The 17,953-nt window shown below is 33.7% G+C and overlaps 1 pseudogene; it reads right to left on the bottom strand.

Annotated features, from left to right (window-relative positions):
- LOC113737822 (beta-glucosidase 24-like) overlaps nt 1-17,292 on the bottom strand; it is a 29,206-nt pseudogene extending 11,914 nt beyond the window's left edge.
- Between the last annotated feature and the right edge of the window lie 661 nt (nt 17,293-17,953).

Genomic DNA, 17,953 nt, shown 5'->3' with positions numbered 1-17,953 from the left:
GCACCCTTCTATCCCCCTTCTTAGAAAATTTAATTTCCTGTTGGTGAGTCTCAGCGTCCACTGCGCACCCTTCTATCCCCCTTCTTGACAAATTTAGTTTCCTGTTGGTGAGTCTCAGCGTTCACCGCGCACCCTTCTATCCCCCTTCTTGACAATTTAAGTTTCTGTTGGTGAGTCTCAGCGTCCACCGCGCACCCTTCTATCTCCCCTTCTTGACAATTTAATTTCCTGTTGGAGCGTAATCGCGTTCCTCCACGTATCTTTTTCTAAAAAAATCAAATTTAATTTCCTGTTGGTGAGTCTCAGCGTCCACCGCGCACCCTTCTATCTCCCCTTCTTGACAATTTAAAGTTCTGTTGGTGAGTCTCAGCGCCCGCCGCGCACACTTCTATCCCCCTTCTTGGAGCGTAATCGCGTCCCTCCGCGCATTTTTTTCTAGTTATGACAAGTTACTTTTATTGACTATTTTGATTAATAATTGTGCTTTCTCAGTTATCTTGTGCTTCATGTTTAGAAGTTCTGAGAGCTCAGACTTCTTCGACTTTGCAAAAATAACAGTTGGTCAATGCAATTGTTTCATTGTGGTTCACTTGCATTCGAACTACGTTTGACCTGATTCTCATGGTGGGATACGTAGGCAACTCTACATGGGTTCGGTCACATTTTCTGCAATGTTATTGCATCATTTTGTCCAATAATTTCAGCCAAGTGTTGGCTTGTTTATTTTAGCTTAGGTACAGCTAGAAGAGACAGGTAAGCAATTTGGTGTCTACGTTTTTGTTTTGAGTTTCTTTGAAACTCTAGACAAAGAGGGGCAAGCTGTAGACACCAAATTTTTGTCAATTTTCAATGTTTTCTTGAATTTTTTCTATTTAATGAATTATTTATTTTCTTGCATTTTAATGTGCATTTTTCTCATTTTTTGCAGGTTTGTTTAAAAAAAAAAAAGAGAAAAGAAAGAAAAAAAAACACAAAAAAAAAGAAACTAAAAAATAAAAAATCATCATGATCATTTTGTTTCACCAAATTAACTATTAACCCATTTCACACTCAATATCCATGGACTTTTCTTTTCATTAGTTGAGAAATCATCATTTTGGCAGATCCTACACACAAGCTCCACTTTGGCTACAAGTCCCTCTCGGTTCTCTGCTCTCAGGATGGACCACCAGACAAGACCGAAAAAGAAACAAAAAAACACTCCCTCTCTCGGCTCTCTCCCACAGGACACAGAAGAGAAGCCACAAAAGAAAAAAGAAAATTTCCATCCCTCTCGGCTCTCTCCCTCAAAAGAACAAAGACAAAAAAAAAAAAAAGCTCTCCATTTTTTTGTCTCGGCTCTTTCTCCCTCTCGATCTCTCGATTTCTTCTAACACATCCACACACAAAGCAATCACCAAAGGGAGCTAGGAAGATACGCTCAAGGCTTGGAAATTGTGTCAAACATCTTGGTCAAGGGATTACCACCTACATTGAGGTATTTTCCAGTTTTTTTATCATATTTACATCCATGTTTCAATGCCCAATTTCTCTTGCTTTTGCTGGTTTTATTGTTGTTGTTGTATATTAATTTCTCTTGTTTGCTGGCTTTTTATTGTAATTGTTGTGTTGCTGAAATTTGGGAAATGACATGAACTAGATTGAGGAAAAGGAAATGTGTCTTATGCATGCATGTTAACCATTTGAAAAAATGCCAAAATGAAAAAAAGAGTCTTAGGGGACTGTTTTGCTTTATTTTAGCCCTTTTATCTTGTTTTCTTGTCGAAATAAAATCATATTTGTATTGTAGGAGTTGTAAGAGTGTTGTAGTATAATTTTCATGATTTTTGGTGAAAGATAGGGTGATTGGAAAAAATAAAAATTGGACTGTTTTTTTGACATTTTGGACACTTTCGGGTCATTTTTGGTAAAAACTAACTCCGGAAATGGAATCTACGCAAAAAATCCAGTTGGGGTATGTATTTTGATAATTTTTTGTGACCAGAAAAATTCGGGGTATGTATTTTGATAATTTTTTGTGACCAGAAAAATTCGCCGACGACCGCGCTGCCGGCGGCAGCCATGGCCGGCTTCAGCTGGCCGAAGAAGAGAAAGAAATGGCTGGAAGTGGAGAAAAGAAGGAGAAAGAAAAAAAAAAAGAAAAAAAAAACGGTTTGGGCTAATGTTTGTTTTTCTGATGGGCCAAGAGTTAGTTTTGGTTGGGTTTTGGAAATGGGTTTGTTCTATTTCTTTTGGGTTTCGGTTGGGCTAGAAGGTCAGAGCCCGTGCATTTTTTGATTGGGCTTGAGTGATAAAAAGATGGGCTGGCTTGCTCGATTCTCTTGGACTTTCGGCTGGGTTTAGGAATATTTGGCCCAAAGAAATAAAAATGATGTCCAGTGGCCTGATTTGTTAAGGAATAAGAATATGTTTTCGCATATCAGTCCCTATGCTTTCAAGTATTTTCACTGCTGCCCAGACCATTTTAAATTTCTTGCATGTAGGTCCTTAAATTAATTGCATTTTGGTCCCTGAATTTTATCTTTCATTTAATCTTGATCCCTATATTTTGGAAAAATATAATTTTGTCCCCAAAAGTTTTTTCAATTTTTGCAACTCAGTCCCTAGTGAATTTTGACTCTCTTTATTATGATTGCTTCTTTTTCTTTAATAGCCAATTATGTTACTTTTGAATATACTTAACTTGTAATTTTTAGATTTTTTTAAATTTCTTTGCGTTTGACATATTAGTGTGAATTTAGTACTTTTATTATTTTTTTAAATTAAATTGGTGCCATGATTCTTTTGTTCATTGTGAGTATAAATAGGACAATTTGACTCCATTTATTCACCGCTTCAAACGGGAGGTACTCCTATTTTTATTATTTCAATGCCAATTACGTGCTCTTATGTGCTCCTATGTGTTTATATATTTTTATATGCTTTGTTTATTGGATTTAAATGTTCATTTAAATTTTCTTATATTATATTTGTTTAGTTAATTTTTATAATTACTCGAGAGGCATTTAAATACCTCAAAAATGTAATAGATAGGATAACTAATTTTATTTTATCATATCTTTCCCATTTTAGATTGTAGTTAGATTCTCCGGTGTAATAGATAGGTTGCGTGTTTATGTGACTTATGTGTTATATGTTTTATCCGCTTTTTTTTAGGATTTTGACATCTAGATATTATGTTTACGTGTTATGTGCTACGTGCTCTTATGTGTTTATGTGTTTTAATTTATGCTTTATTCATTTCACTATGAATTGTTAATGCATGACGTTACTACACTAGTCCAACGCTAGTTGTGGCTTCTCCTTCCGCTTACTTGCTAGTCCAACGCTAGTAAGGATTTTTAGAAATGGGCTAGTCCAACGCTAGACCCTTTAGGTCGTCTTGCGCTAGATTCATCTTTGTGTGCTATTCACTACATTTTCATGCATATTTTCATTTTTAGGATCTTTTCTCATTCGTATGATATTCCCTATTATATTATCCCCTACCCTCTATAGGTGCTAATCATGTCATTTAGAATTACATTTCATTTAAGCTAGTTCATTTGCTTGTTCATGTTAGGATAATTATTTTTCAAACATGGGAAATGGGTGATTATAACTTTTTAGTTTAAATAGCCTATTAATCCATGTATAAAAAAATTATGTCACGAGTTTTTGTCTCCCGTACCCTTTATGCTGCATTCCCTTTTTCTTTGATCACTTATATATATGTATATAATTTAATTTCTTTTCTTTTATTTTAATTTCATCATTCGCATACTCGTGACACTTTCAAGGAATCATTTTGGCTTTCGCAATTAATGCGATTCGTTCAATTAAACCCTTGAATGAACATTTTGTCCCTTTTGATATTTTTTATAAATTTAGATTTGCATCCATGTAGGAAACATCCAAATATGATAAAATTAAGGGTTAGATTAGAAAAATTTTGACTAAACCTCGCAACTAGCTTAGACTAGGTTGAAAGGGTGCCTTAGGTTTGAGTTAATCGAACCTTTGCCTTCCCTTTCTTCAATCGTGACTCCCGAATCCATTTTCTCTGTTTTTTTCAAAGACCTGGAGTTGTCAAAAAGGATTTTGTTTTATTTTATTTTTGTCAAAAAATATTTTTTGGGGTGACTTGGTACACCAAAACTCAATACCAAATGGCGACTCCTATTTTTCTTAAAAACTCTTTTAGACTAAATTTGGATCCAAATTGTCGCATTTTTTTAAGTCCCATTCTAGGTTCTTTTTCACTTGTTTTAAAATAAAATCACATCCCTTGTAAACACATCTTTTTATAAACACTTTCTTTTTCCATCGCGAAAAATGGGGCGCGACAATGCATAAATTGAATGAATTTGTCATTATGGAGTTCGTTAAATTTTTTTTTTACTATTTTGAAAAGGTAACTGCTGTTTCAATCAATTTCCCACATATGTTTTTTGTGTATTTCATTTTTATTCCCACAATGTAGATGTGCCACACAATTCATGCAATTCAAAAAGAGCAGTAGTGCACTTATTTGGTCTCGCGGTTCACTCTCCAACCTTCCTACAAACCTCTGCACACTCCCCCTCCCCCACAATGTAGGTTAGTATAGGCGTAAGATAGATTGTAGCCATTGCGAAAAAAAATTAGATGCCCACTCTTTGTCTTTGCTAAAGTCATGTCCAATACTGGCACTGTTAAATTTTCTAATAACATTTATATTTTGACTTTTTTAATTATGTGAAAAGACAAAATACCCCTATATTGCCTTTTAATTGCACAATTTGAGAAAAAGGCATACTATAATTAAAAATAAGGGTTAATTTCACATACCTCCAATTGCAGAAAGTTCCCCTTAAGTTCTAAAAATTACACCTACTACACTTACCTCCCCTATTTTCACTATTTAAGTAACATTCTAAACCCAACAGGCTATACTTTTTCTCCAAATTTCTATAATGCCCTTGAGTTATAATTCAACAACAAAAATGTAAAGGAAAAAAAATGGTTCACAGTCTCTTTTTCATTTATCTTTACTTGTTACCTACCCATCAATATCCAAATCACTATTAAATAAACACTTATTTTTGTTCTGATATTCCTTTTTTACCTAAAAATTTCTGATACAGACTATTGTATCAATTATAAACGCTGCATGAGATATCCAAATGTTTACCTACAATCTCATATCAATATCAGATATTACGTAATACACAACAATATTTGTCAATATCCTTAAATTTTAATTCCATGGCTGCCACCTTTTTAATACAAAATAATCTAAACCATCACTACTAATATCAATATCCAATATACTCCATTGGCATAGAGTTCAAAATCAATCAAATTCTCTGTATAGGAATAACATCAATAGTTGTAAATCAAAAATAGAAATACAATGCAGTTATAAATATATACCAAAAACACTTTTTTTCAACCATAACGGTATAACCTATATTTAGTTTCAATTCCATTTCCTATCCTTCATTTTTATTTTTTATCATTGTCACTATCTTCATCTCAATCTAGTTTGATAATGACATTAGCACTTAATTTGTCATTTGACAATTTCAATTTGCTAATACATATAAAAAATTGGAAACAAAAATGGACGCAAGGAAACTATTTAATAATAATGGAAAATCAAGAATTGGAAATAGATACCAAGATATATAAGTATTGGTAGTTTGGTGTGTGTGGTAATTTTATTAGCGGCAATAGTACACATTTGGTTGATAATAATAAATAAATAAGTTTGAAAGGAAAATAGATGTAGGAGGAAGAGTATAGATTGTTAAATGGGAAATACTGTAGTTTGAATAATTATTGGTTGTTAATAGATGAGAGAGCTTTAATATTTAATAGAGTTTTTCAATGAGTTGATAATTAATGAAGGGCATTGTTATTTTTTTATCACACCAAGGGAAGTCTCCGTAGTTATGTAAACTTCAAGGGAACTGAGTGAAATTATCGAAAATCTCAGGGGAGGTTTCTGAAATTATCCCTAAAAATAAAGTAGGAGTAATTATGTCATTTTACATGATTAAAGAAATCCATGGAGTGCCAGTAACAATTATGTTTGTATGAATAATAATCATGAACTATAAAGCCTGGCATTTATCAAGTAAACAAACATATATAATCATTGGGGTTGATCCAATGATCAAGGGAGGACTCTTAGAGTTCTCCTGTTATCGGTTCAAAATTTGAATCAAATCCTTTACTTGACAATCAATAGTGAGAAGGACATGGAAGCAGGCCCAGATGACATGGTAGACCCTTTTTTTAAGGGTGTGGGAACAAGCCTAGATGAGATAGTTGACCCTTTTTTCTAATAAGATATTGCCTTTTATGAAAAAAAAAGAATTAGAGAAAAAATCATATGAACAGAACCTAGTATTTTTCCCATATGAGGTAGTAGCCCTTTTTCTTTTTTTGTTTTTCTTTTTTTGTAATATATTGCCTTTTGAGAGGGGGAAAAAAGAGAAGTATATGAATAGAACCTGGTATTTTTTCCTATACAATTTCACTGCCGCTGCATGAGACAAGAGCTGGTTGTGTGACGATATACAGTTCCGTGGTTGGGTCTCCAGCTCTGGGTGCAAGGCAACGAGCCAACGCTTTCCTTGTACTTCCAGGGCCATATGGGAGGGTTCTGGCCATGGCTTCCCTTTGTTCTTCAGAACTAGCACCACGGCCTGGGGCAAACGAACCCACCATGTATCCAAACAAGCTATAGGTCCACGTTTCATTAAATGTCAACCATAACTTCACTCTGTCTCCAAATTCTCTAAAGCAAGGATCTGCGTAGTCTATGAAATCCTTGGTGCAGATGCATGATTTCAAGTCAATGAAAGTTAATTTTCTGATCATGGGAATTGGGAAATATATAAATGGGCAATATCCAAAAAGGATAAGTACGTAAAAGGCAATATGAATGACCAATTTATTTTCTAGTTTATATAATCATTGGTTGAGATATGTTTACCTTTTTCTAGGTAATATAACCCTTCTATTGATAGAAAACAAGAAACTAACTATAATGAGGATTCCCCGATTCATACATGCTTAGAGAAACAAACATTTCCAGAAAAATTAATGGAGTTTCAATTGTTGATAAGTAGTTGCAATTATAGGCTTGTCAAATTGCATTGACAAATGCATACAAGCTTTACAAAGAATGGACCTTCAAAAAGGGGAAAAAACACGTAGACTTCACAATTAGAGATATTGGCATCAAGGTGATTTGAGAAGGAAACGATGACTATTACTTACATTGATTTGTCACTTAAGAACCCTAGATATTCAATTTCCAACGTCTGAGGAAAATCCCTGTGAAAGAGAGTCACATTTGGCTCAATACCTAGTCACATGTGATGGCAATCTCAGTTAGAGAAGCTTCATTATGTATTTCTTTCTATTAATTTTGTATTCAATTGTTGATATAGACAAAGCTTCAAAAAGGGCAAAAAGAAAAATTGGTTGAATAAGGAAATTACCATTCTCCAAGAGCAAGTTAATGACGTTATTGTAGAAGTCTATCCCCTTCTTATTCATTCCTTGCTCTTCACCATTGGGCCCATAAGTTCTCCTTCCGTCTAACAGAGGAATTAACTGTTATTAAGACCATATAAATCTTTCTTGCACTGTTCATGGGCACACAAGGATGTGCAAACTAAAACTTTCAATTTGCATTGTTATTATATGACATGCATCCAAACCTGTTATTATACGCAAGAAAAATTAGTCCTTTTCCATAGAATTGGACTTACTTTTTCAGTTTGACGAATATATCCTGAGAGGAGAATGGAAATGAATTCTTACAAGGTAACACTCTCGGCCAAGAGATGGAGAATCTGAAAGTATTAAACCCCATCTCCTTCATGATTTTTTTGTCCTCCTGCAATACATATCAACAACACCAAAAAGGGTTAAATCAGATGCTCACTTATGTGTAGTCCCGCAAACTATTGTGTGTGACAATATCTGTAGTAGAAGCTATAACTTGTACCGGCAGTAGAATTCAACTGCATTGAGTCCATTAATAGCCACAGTATTTGTAAAATCAAATAGAACTCAAATAAGCAGTAGTACTTTTAAGATGCTGAATAGCTTGATTCATTATACCTCCTCCTTTATTTTCTTTTACCCGAAGCTATGTCGCAAAGCTATACATATCTATATTTATCTATATGCAAAATTTATGATCTCCAACAAAAAGTGTACTAGCAAATTTGTAGTTTTTTTAATTTAATTTCCAATCTAACCTTCTAATTCTAATGAAATGGGTTTTGCGGCATGTTATTGTTCTACTGTTAAAAATTCTTCTATTCTGTGCCCTTAAGAGGTGAGCCCGATATAGTTGTCCGTAAAAACTTGAAACACACCGAAGTTTACCTTTTGGGAGTATAATAATGTTCAAACTTAATGCTGGGCTCAAAATGTAGTACGAAGCCAATGAGATGATTTATGGAGATTTGTCAAGACAAAAGTGGATAAGACTTGTACGGTAATAATGATTACTATCCTGTTTCACACGACAGTTGAAAGAGAGAGGAGAAAGAGAACGAAAGAGACCAGGGTTGTTTTGTAACAGCCCCACCTTCCCCTAAGGCGAACCAAAGGGGTTAACGGACTGCCTGCCCAGCTCTCGCCAGGACTACGGAGCGGTTACACGCGTTCTAAAACGCTTCGGAAAAGCAAAAGTGCGCTCGGACAAGCCACAAGAACCAAAATAACAAAATAATAAGCAAAAGGAAAACGATGAATAGTGCCTGGAATAGGGAAAACCGAGAACCCACCAAACAGTAATGCATAGCAATTCAACATTTACAACCACACTTGGCATGTCAAAACTATACATATGGTATACACATATTCGGTTTGCCATTCAGAAGATGAACCCAATACACATTAGGGTTTCATGAGATGAGTTATTCAAAATAGACATATACATGGCTCAATTTGGCAACCAACACGTATGAGCTCCCAAAAGTGATTATTTTCCTGTAAGGAAAACAAAAGGGAACAGAAAGGGGTGAGCTTGCGCTCAATGAGGTACCAAACAGATAGCAATAAAATCATGGCATTTCATGTTTAACAAATCAGATACACATGCCAGATATAAAGCAACGGAACCACTGATTCAAATCAGAATGATACGGGTGGCTCTCAGGAGCCAAATTTCCAGCTCAGTACTTGATCCAGACCGGTTGACCCTCCGTCAACGTATATAGAACCAAAGCGTCCGTAGACCCCTCTTCACTCCAGATTCCGTCCACCAAACACCCCTTTACCGGGCCCGCTCACCGTATCAGTAACAGAAATGGTAATACTCGAGTATACCGGAACCCAAGGGTCTCAATACCCAAAGATCCCCGAACAGACTACCGTGGTTCGTTATCTAATCGTCCAGGCCCTTGCCGGCCCGACTTGAATAACTTAGCCACAGGATTTGAGCTCATAGGTCACAGAAAGGTCGTTGGACACAAGCTTCCAAACGACGTCAGAACAGATACAGTTTCAGATACAGATAACAGATTCAGTACAGTTTCAGATACAGATACAGATAACAGATTCAGATAGACGTTCAGAATTGGAATATGAACAGACCAGAGAACGAGTGTGATAAAGTACACCCTCGCCTCCACTTTATCAAAGCAGTACTTGGTTTCAATAGTCATAAGTCAAGTATTCAGATATTCAGATATTTCACATAAAGGGTAGCAGGCAGTGGTACACTCACCGATTCAACTTCAAAAGTTTCACTTCAGATTGGCCTTAATCGCCAAGAAACCCTAAAATAATCAAAATAAACCAATTGAAGGTTTCATATCTAAAATCGAATAAACGGAATGCACAAGTGAGACATACTAATGCAAGGGTGCAAAAATATGATTTTCTTGAAAACAAAAAGATAACATCAAGACCTAGGCGCAAACAACCCAAAAGCCCTTCATTTCCATCAAAAGGCAAATCCAACTTAAAGAACCAAACGGCCTAGAAAATCGGGCAGCACTTCCCCTAAATTTCTTACTTTTCCAGCCATTAAGGCTTCATTATTTCCTCAAATCAGTCCCAACACCTCACACAAAAGTCATCTCATTCCCAAAAGCCGTTCACTAGGCTCAAAGTAGTACAAGTACAAAAGTTAGCTAGAAAATGACCGGAATAAGAGTAAGCCTTAAAACCATGCCAACCAATAGGGTTTCATAAAGCCATGCCAATCACAACCCCAATAGGGTTTCATATACATATATAAGCATAATAGCAAACCAGAAATTAGAAAATGGCCTTAGTCTTGGCCCCAAATATAAAACTGTTTTACACTCATTATGCGGTAATGGCGTCAAATTCTCTACGGTTATCGAATGGGGGTGTAAGACCCACCGTTTCGAAGCTATGAAACAGGGCTACAATAATGTAGAAGACCACTCAATCCAGTTCGTAACAAAACTAGGTCAAATATGCCAAATACTAACCCAGAATTCCTAAAACAGGTTCACAAAACACAAAAAACTGTAATCAGTATATCTCAGTCCATACAAGTCCAAATGCCGAAATTCCAAAGGCATAAGTTAGCTAAGACATCCAGCTACATTTCATCAGAAGACACCAACTCCAGAATCCAAACCAATTCCAGTCAAAATGGCCAATTACTATCGCAGTTTTCGCATTCTGTCCAAAGCAGAACAGCTACAGTAATTTCGTCATAACTCACTCTACACTAATCTAAATGCCCTGAAATTTTACAGGCACCTCAAACACATCAATACCTACAACTTTCATGTTTTGAGAAAAGTCTAATTCGGCCTCTAACCCAGTGATCTAAAACCGGACAGAATTGGGGTTCAAGAACCCTAACTTTTCAAATTTCACACCAAATCCAAAATTGATTGCATTTAACCACATTTCACATCCACTAGAGCCATTTCCAACCATTACAATTCATCATACAAGCCCCCAACATCAAGATCATATTAAACCAGAAAAATTCCCAATAAAATAAAAACTTCACCAAAACAAGCCAAATCAAGAAACAAATCATATATTCCTTCTCTCATGCCCCCATTAAGCACAAAATAAGCATTATTAGATGTAGTAGGGTGTTTCAAGCATCACTTACCAAGAAATCAAGAGAGAGAGGGATGTTGGCCACCTTAGACCTTCAAACAAACTTCACTAATCAACTTACTAACACCTAATGGAAGGATAATATGGAGTAGAATCTAGTATAGGCAATTTATTTTGGTGGATTGAACCATATGGAAGCTTGAGAGTTGATGAAATTCTTCCTTCTTGAGCTTGAGAGAGGGCCGGCCATAAGAGGTAAGAAAATGGCAATTTTTGTGCATTTTTTTGATATTTAATCCTTTGGTCAAAAAAGTCAAGAAAGTGAATAGTAATTCTTAAAGTCCAACCAATGAGAATGTGACACTTGTCACCTCATTAAATGCATTCCTATCTTTCTTTTCTCTCTCACATCAATCACTTCACACCCACTACTTATCTCTTAACACCCGATAAATTTTTCACAGTATCCGAAACTTAACCTTATTGGCCGAATTTTTCCGAACTTTTCGCACTAGTGGGTCCCACGTCCACTATTTATTCTTAATTTTCTAAAAACTCACCAATGCTAGAAAAATCATCTAAAACTTATATTTACTCATAAAAATTATCTAGAAAATTTTCCGGATACAGAAAGTGCAGAAAACAAACCATTGAAAATAAGAAAACCTGGAAATATAATAAAACCTAGAAAATGGAAAGATTACGGGTTCTCACATGTTTTGCTTCAAGAATGTATCCCAAATGCTTGCTCCCCTACCATCAGCATCATGTGCCCCTTCGTACTGAAAGACAGAAATGAAGCAAAAACAGAAATAAATTGACATAGTGTTTCATCGAAACCTTGACAATACCAAATATGGCAAGGAAGGAAATCGGAAACCTTTATGGTAGGAAGCCCTTTGACCGTTCCTACCGTTGGAAGGCATGTAGAGGTGGACACGTGTATTTGGAGAATGACGACCAAACGGACCCGTTATGTTGCAGTGCTAACGCGCGTGGAGGAGAAGCAAACGAATTCAATGTATCAGTATAACTATATTAGTATAAATGTATTACTAAATTTAGTTTGACTAATTTAGAACTTTTATTAATAAGCATGTATAGTTAATAGTACAATTGACATTATCAATTATATACCTATGCTATTATACGTTATATAATACACATAGCTAACAATATCATTATTGTAAGTTGGTAACTAATCAAATTAAATATTATATGTAATTAGATAAAATTATGCAAATATTATAATATAAATATAAACAAATAATAATATAGTATATATAAATATTCATTATAATTATACATTGTATAATTATAATGTATATTATATATTAGATATTATTGTATATTATTATATTGTTACTCTTGTACTAATCTGTGGAAAAGTGAGCATGACAATCTAATGTAGCGTTTTGGAATAGGGTTTGGGAATGGAGAATTGGAATAATTATGGTAGTGATGTATATATTAATTAAAATATTTAAGGACTAATTATATTTTTATTAGAATATTAGTATAGTTATATAATATATTTATAATCATTATAATATTTTTATAATAACAAATATAGTTATATTTGTATTTATTATAATATATATACACATGTATAATATATTGTATAAATATATAGTATAATCATTTAATTAATAGAGGACAGTATATTTACATTATATATGTTATAAATTGATTAAATTTATATACTAATACATTTATATTATTTTTAAATAATATAAATAAATGTATATTAGATGTTGATGTTATTATAATATATATGTTTATGTAATAATAAAAAATATAGAGATAGCTATATTTATTGTTATGAATAATAATATTATATATAATATTATTTAATATATAATATACATTATATAATTATAATGTATTAGAATAATGAATATTTATGTATAGTATGTTAATATATAGTTATATTAATATTACAGTATTTTAATAAATTTATTCAATTATATACAAAATTTAATTTGATTAGTTACAAACTTAGAATAATGATATTATTAATTATAGTAGGAAGTTTAAACACTGACAGGCAGTTTGGTTTATGGGTATGGTACTAGTTATATTCAAGAAAAGTCGTTTGTTAGTGTTTGGATTATAGGTATGGGATTCAAGATATTTTCTTGTGAATGCTAAGAAAGTGGCGACCCTCAATTTTTTTTTTTTTTTGGTCAAAAGTCATTCATTTATATCATTAGATGGTTGACACCTACAAGTACACGTACATTTTAGCTGGCAACTGCCAGATGATCACTTTGTGCAGCCATAGAGGTCCACACAGGAAAGATACTCTTTCACCTAGTTTCGTTTAAAAGGTTAGTGGCGAATTTCGCCAAACCATGACTACAAGTGTTGCATTCTCGCTTAACAAAAAAGAAAGTACAACGCCAAAAAGACCTACTCAATGTCCTGATATCTCCCAGGATAATGTTTATATCAGATAGGTCCTCATTCCTAAGATTCAATTTGTCAACGATAACTTTGCAATCAGAAAGTACCAAGATGGACGTCCAATTTTCCTTCAATGCTTTGAGCAAGGCAGTTCTGATAGCATGAGCTTCCATGATTGCAGCCTCTCCTTTATCTGCGGTTGGGATTGACCATGTAGAGATTAGATTTCCCTCATTATCCTTAGCTGCTATACCAATGCCAAACTTATCTCTTCGCTGGTCCACTACTGCATCAACGTACATGATAGTCGAGTGCTGTTGTTGGAGTACAGCAACAATGTTGTCGTTGCTATCAAGCTCAACACTGTTTTCTTGCTTGTCACATGTGTTTAGGAGGTTTTCCTCTTTAAACTCAAGCCAATCCGCAATGGCATATTGGGAGATCCGACACCCTTCCTGGTTGCATAGGTTAAAGTTCAAATTATTTCTCACCTTCCAGATATGCCAGAGTAGATTGGCTGTCATTTCAATGTGCGCTTTACCATCTGCCCTTTCTCTAGCTTGCTGCAGGCTCTCCCACCATGACCAAAAGCTCCCTTTCAAATGCTCTAGACCACCCCATTTGATAGGGAAGGTTTTCCAAATTTGCTCAGTTGTCTTGCAAAAGAAAAGGAGGTGTTCTAATGTTTCTGCACTTTCTCCACAGCCTCTGCACCAAGGTTCTCCTTTCCCTGTTCGTCGAAATATAGTTTCATGGGTGGGAAGGATGTCATGTAGGCATTTCCACAGAAAGTGTTTAATCTTGTGCTTAATGTTGAGGTCCCAAACTTGATGCCAAATTATGGAATTCTGCTTATTTCTGCTAGTGCTATCCTGTTGCAGGGACCTATTGTTGTTCCTTTCGATCCTTTCCTTGGCTTTTACATACCCAGTTTTGGTAGTGTATTCACCATTGGCACTGCTACACCAGTGTACCTGTCCTTCCCTCCAAATAAGCTCAGTGGGATTGCTGTGATTAGTTTGGTCTCTTCAGGAGAGAAAAGGGAGTTTATGATGCCCGAATTAGTGGCAACCCTCAATTGCTGACCAAGTTGAGGGGTTTTGTGAAATCCCACGTCTGATTGCAAAGCTAATAAATACTAATATTTTAACTTGCATCTCACTCACTGGTTCACCACCTCTCTTATATTTTCATCGCATTTTCTCTCCTATTTGCTTCCTTCCCCATATCAGACCGCCCTATCCCTTCCCCCTATCCCAGTTTTTCCAATTTTTTTCCCTTTCTCCTATCCCACTTATTCCAATATTCTAAGTTCTCTCCTACCGGTGTAGCAGGCCTCTTTTCCAATCTTCCATAGCTGACGACGGCTGTTGAAATGTGAGAGTAATTTTAGTTGGCCAAAGAATATCATCTTCATTGGTTTTTCAAATTAAGACAAAATTGTTCTCTTTTCTAGTTATAATCTCCATATAACAGTTGTTGTTCGTTTTTTGTGGGGGTTGTGTGGCTGTAATGGAGGGGGTTCAGCAAAAATGAATTTTTATACCACCGATCGTTTTTGAAAATATATTAAAGGCTAATCAACAACTAATTTATGAACTTAAAGCTTTTGCATTTTAAGATTAAATAACATAACACAGATACAACCAATTGCTAAATGCTAATCAACAAAAAATTTATATGTCAAATAAATAAAATTCAATTGTACCTCTTTGTATTAGCTTGCATTAATAAAACTAATCACTTTTAAACATATAAAAATTTTTTTCGTCTATTTGAAAAATATTACTTCAATAATATTTCAAAAAATAAAAAAAATAAAAAATATACCACTAAAATTCAAAATAAAAAATATAAACTTCTCTCTAAATGAGTTAGAAGTTAGTTAAAAATATACCACTAACTCAAAATAAATGAGTTAGAACAATCACATATCTTGAAAACTTTAAACAAAAGGAAAATTGCAGAACTACTCTGAGGTTTCTGACTCTAGCACTCACCTCTTTTGTGGTTTAAGAAATAGCAGTAACCTCCCTTAAACTTATTGATTCTGTTGCATATTCAGTCCAAACTAGAAAAAGTGTCATGAAAATATTGTTTTAAGGAGTGAGATAAGAAATTTGTACCAGATTTGCCCTTTGTATTACCAAAGTAGTTTTAGCACAGGAATGACAAAGCACTACAAAACAATTAACAATTAATAAACTTCAGATGGTGTAGTTTATGGGCAAATGGGCATTACCTATTCAAAATACTTGCTTTTTGTGGACATTTTACTCTCAAACATTCAATTTATAATAAATATATAAACGTTTTTAAGTAAAATTCAAAAAGTGTTACAATAATTTCTTACAAAAAAAACTAGTAGGTTATCTATTTAAATAAATTAAATATTTTTTAAAAAAGAAATATCCCATAAAGTACCAACTCTTTATGGCTTTTCTCTATTAGATGAACCAAGTACCAGGTTTTTATGGGTATTTTATTCTGAATCATTTAATTTATGTTAAATACATAAATATTTGCAAATAAAATTCAAAAGCCATTACACAAATATTTTTACGAAAGAAAAACTAGCATGTTTTGTATTTAATATAAATGAAATATTTGAAAGTAAAAAACAAATTGTCCATAACATACCAGTTCTTTACAAGTTTCTTCCATTATATGAATAAAGTAATAGCTATTTATGAGTATTTTACTTCGAATCATTTAATTTGTATTAAATACATAAATGTTTATAAGTGAAATTCAAAAAGTGTTACACCAATATTATTACAGAAGGGAAACTAGTAGGTTTTGTATTTAATATAAATTAAATATGTGAAAGTAAAAAAAGAAATTACCCACTTTTTACTAGCTCTTTACGGGTTTCTTCTATTATATGAATAAAGTACTAGCTATTTATAGGCCTTTTACTCTGAATCATATAATTTATGTTAAATACATAAATATTTGTAAGTAAAATTTAAAAAGTGATATATTAATATTTTTACGAAAGGAAAACTAGTAGGTTTTGTATTTAACATAAACTAAATACGTGAAAGTAAAAAAAAAAAATTGTCCATAACATATCAACTCTTTATCCTCTATTACACAAACAAAGTAATAGCTATTTATGAGCATTTTATTCTAAATCATTATGAATATAATAATATACAATAATATCTAATATGTAATATACATTATAATTATACAATGTATAATTATAATGAATATTTATAGATACTATATTATTATTTGTTTATATTTATATTAGAATATTTGCATAATTTTATCTAATTACATATAATATTTAATTTGATTAGTTACAAACTTACAATAATGATATTATTAGCTATGTGTATTATATAATGTATAATAGCATATGTATATAATTGATAATATCAATTGTCCTATTAAATACATGCTTATTAATAAAAGTTCTAAATTAGTCAAACTAAATTTAGTAATACATTTATACTAATATAGTTATACTGATACATTTAATTCGTTTGCTCCTTCTCCACGCATGTTAGCACTGCAACATAACGGATCCGTTTGGTCCTCATTCTCCAAATACATGTGTCGACCTCTGCATGCCTTCCTATGGTAGGAACGGTCAAAGGGCTTCCTACCATAAAGGTTTCCGTGGGAAATCTTCCGTTCCCTAAGATTTCAATGCACATGGATCCCAATGGGAAGGAATGACTTTCTAGAAATGCACTTTAAAGAAAACCCTATAAGAAATGACTCAATAGATACCTGAAAGGCAGATGTAGCAGAGCTAAAAAGAAAACCCTCTGGGAAGTCCTTTCGGGTAACTGTACCTGCAAACTTAGGAGCAGGAGCTGCCATTGTTTTAATCTCTCGTGGAAGTTTTCCACCACACTTCAGAATAGCTAAGCTGGATTATATGCTTCAAAGTTGAAATTGTAGAAAAGCTAATTGGCTGTGCAGATCTTCACGAAATTAGGTCCTATTTATAGTAGTAGGAGAGCCTTTATTGGGTAAGAAGAAAAGGAGTGTAAGTCTCAAAGACAACCAAGAGGGGGGGTGAATTGGGTTGATTAAAATCTTAACCAAATTTATGCACTTTTTCTTTAATAAAATTTACCTTCTTTTCTAGTAATGATCAACCAAGTAGATTAGAAGACAAGAGCAATATTGATCAGAAAAACAAGTATAGATAAGCAATAAGAATTTTATTAAACAGAAAAGTAAGATAGGAAATCAAACCAAGTGTCTACCAAGCTATCCTCAAGCTTGAAGACCAAACACTAAGAAGAGCAACTTCTCTTTGATGAAAGAAGATCAACTAGATGTACAATGGAGGGAGCACTTCCTCCTTGCCCTAAGCCACACTTAGTCAAGCTAAAAAGTTTTACAAACACTCAGAAAACCCTCAACAAAGCTACACTAAAGATCCTTTCAATCACAAAAGAAATGCTCACCAGAAATTTACACCACTTTAAAACAAACCTTGCTTTGGAGACTATTTTCTAACTAAAATATCTCT

Source organism: Coffea arabica, chromosome 1c (assembly GCF_036785885.1).
Source record: "Coffea arabica cultivar ET-39 chromosome 1c, Coffea Arabica ET-39 HiFi, whole genome shotgun sequence".
NCBI lineage: Eukaryota > Viridiplantae > Streptophyta > Magnoliopsida > Gentianales > Rubiaceae > Coffea > Coffea arabica.
The sequence above is the reverse complement of the archived record's forward strand: the minus strand, read 5'-3'. Positions and strand labels throughout refer to the sequence as shown.